The sequence below is a fragment of the Condylura cristata genome, unplaced genomic scaffold, assembly GCF_000260355.1.
Source record: "Condylura cristata isolate star-nosed mole 26May11 unplaced genomic scaffold, ConCri1.0 scaffold00011, whole genome shotgun sequence".
Classification (NCBI taxonomy): Eukaryota; Metazoa; Chordata; class Mammalia; order Eulipotyphla; family Talpidae; genus Condylura; species Condylura cristata.
Genome location: NW_004567112.1, coordinates 48,993,619 through 48,996,753, shown reverse-complemented (window position 1 = coordinate 48,996,753; position 3,135 = coordinate 48,993,619). Strand labels below are relative to the sequence as shown.

Genomic DNA, 3,135 nt, shown 5'->3' with positions numbered 1-3,135 from the left:
TCACCAGAGACAGAGTGGGGAGCAGAGCAGGCAGATCGACGAAGTACACTGCTGAGGGGAGCAGCGGGTGGGCCAGGAGAGGTCTGCCACACCCTGTGGTCACCTCCGGGGCAGGCGGGAATCGAACTCATGCGGAAGTGGCCTTAGATTATTCTCAGTGCTGTGCTCCAACCCGCTGCGCCACCAGGGAGGGCCCGGCAATACAAAATTTTTAAGCAAGTAGGATTTACCAATACAGTTATATTTGCAGGTCTTTCAGAACCAAGGAACACAAGGAATGTCACCTTTATCCTGGGTATGATATCCAAGTTAAAATTTTATACCATTTTTATTTTAGCTAAATATACTTTGGATAATATAAATCAGCAACTAATTGTAAATGGTTTTCCTTTACAGCAATTATTGAATTAGCAAGTACCTACTATGTGCACAGTTGCATTAGACTGCAGGACTGGAGCTACTAAGAATCAGCTAAGAGTCTGGTAACAACTAAGTGTTTGTTGTTAGAACATGAAGGAGATTGGAGTCAAGATGATTGAAGTTATAGATTTTGGATAGCAGCTTTATAAAGGAAAATTAAATTATACTTTATTTACTAATGGACCTCTTTACGTTATTTGCATCCACATTGCAATTATAACACTTTCTCCTTGTAATGACCGACACAAGGCAGCAAGGGAAACTAAAACTGGCCAAGGACAGTGCCTAAATAATTTACTGGTGACTGTCTGAGTTCTTCACCTGCATGCACCATTGTGAAAGCAACAATAATGGGATTTATTTAATAAACCAGGGAAAACAAAGCACACCTTAGGTCAGAAATGGCCATTTATCTCACCTGGAGCAGAGTCCAGTATTTTAAAGTCCTTAAACAGAAGGCTCCCAAAATGGCATCTTCCTGTCTCTGAGGCCTGGAGCATGAAGCAGCCAGACTATAGGCCAGAATCCAACTCACAATTATAGTGTATGACACAACAGGAGATGCTCTTTAGAACTGCCTAGATGTTCCAGCACAGCACCAGAAAAGCGACACTTAAAACAGCAATGGCAGCAGCTGGGCAACCGGACATATGGCCATATTCATGCAGCTCAGCAAAGTGCCCAATCTGAGTCTTCAACTTCTCCTTCCAGGCTATAACAGCAATAAAGCTGTAACAGTTTTAGTTACTCAGCTATCTGCAAAACCACCTAACTTTTCCTCTCTGAGTTTGGTTGCTGGAAGCCTCTCCATGTCCGTAAGAGGCCCTCAAAAGCCTTCTGAAAAAATCAGCAGAGTGTGAGTAGAAATGGCTGACCACAGCCTTCCTAAAGATTTGAAAACTCTGAAATCCCAAATGCTGAATCCTGGGCCTTCTTAGCCCCTTATATTTCTTTCTTTCTTGCTTGCTTTCTTTCTTTTTTTTTAAAGATTCATTCATTTATGCATACAGAAGATTCACCAGGGACAGATTGGAAAACAGAACAGGCAGATTGACAAATTACACTGCTGAGGGGAGTAGCAGGTCAGACAGGAGAGGTCTGCCACACCATGTGGGTCACCTCAGGGGCTGGGGATCCAGCTTGTACTGAAGCAGCTGCAGCTTGCTTGTAATGCTGCATCCTAACCCATTGTGCCACCAAGGAGGGCCCAGCCTCTTACATTTCTTATGAGAATCACCACCCCACAGATACTTTGCTCATATTTCACCTGAGACTACCTATTTGCACCCCCTTCGAGGGGATACCACCTTTGGCTTCAGCCCTTATTACATGACCACAGGTTTATCCACCCTGGATTCAAGCATATTTCCTATAAAAATACAAACTGTGTTTCTCCCTCTGAGATTCTGTTCTCTACCTGTGCCCATGTGATCCTGTCCACATGGACTGACCAAAGCCCTGGAATTTTCTGTTCTTAATAGGTCCCAACTGCCCCAATCCCAGCTTTCCATCTTTTGAGACATTCATGTTTACTCAAACCAATCATCTGTCATTCCTGGAACAGGCATTGCACTCAGGTCTCCCTTTATTCCAACTGTACAAAATCCACACCTTTAAGGGGAACGGGAGCCAGTGGGTGAAAGCTCTGAATTCCAGGAGCACAGTGGATACATCACAGGTAAAGACCAGTCTCCTGCTTTGTTAGATGCAAGGCAAAAGGCAAGCCTATGTCTGGAGTCAGAAAGATGGTGCCTGGAAGCCGACCCTGATGATTCTGAAAATTAATTATTTGAATACCTTTGTCCAATGGTCCCTGCTAGAAAACAAATTTGCTGTGAGAAGTGGAGCATGACTCATTTTAGTTTGCGACTTTGAGTCTGAGAATGACTGGCCGGTAAGCAAGCATGTAAAATGAGTCACACTGCTCAGCTTGGCTAGGCACCCCAAAAATGTTTTATTACCAGCAGGATCATATGATTTTAAATACAGGGAACACAGAGTATTTTCTGCCTACATTAAAGAAGCAGATGGAAAGTCAGTCTGTATGTCCTAGGCAGCAGGGTGTCTTTTGGTCAGCTGATGTCAGGGTTTGGTGGCAGTGACATAGGTGGCTGGGTACATGGCATCAGCTTCCTCATCAGAGCCAGCTGCCTGGCCTGGATCAGGCACTGTCATACTGTCTGCTGCCAATGCCTCAAAAAGCTTACAGGTTTCAACTCAAAACAGAATCTGCTCCACATTCATGTGTCATCTGTCTCCCACTGCAGAGTTGCAGCTGTTAGTCCTGATTGCTGCCTGATGCTCTTTAACTATGGTAACAGTGGCTGCTTGACCTACATCTCCAAATGAAACATTCTGAAATACAGCCTCCAAGTCTGTCATGGGACCCTGTGGCTACATTTACAAGAAGGCCATGACCGAGGATCACAAAACAGCCTGAAAGACACTACACCAAAATAGTATCACTCAGGAGTCTTATTTGTGAGGTAGACAAGCAAGATTGTCACAGATTTTGTACTACCGGCATTGATGGTGCATGACAATTTGGGATTTTAAGGGCCTCTGGATAATGTGAAGCTAAGTGAGCCTCTGCCATCAGTGTGACAAACTGACAGATGGGCTGATGGCAGCCCCATCATTTGCTTGATGGTAAGGAAAGCCAGCCGCAAAGAAACACTGCCGACATAGCTCATAAATAGTGTCTGAGTGGAAGTT

At 44.4% G+C, this 3,135-nt stretch overlaps 1 pseudogene; it reads left to right on the top strand.

The window, feature by feature from the left end:
* The first annotated feature begins 1,070 nt into the window (after positions 1-1,070).
* On the top strand, positions 1,071-2,769 carry LOC101618906 (annotated as a pseudogene).
* Positions 2,770-3,135: the final 366 nt, after the last annotated feature.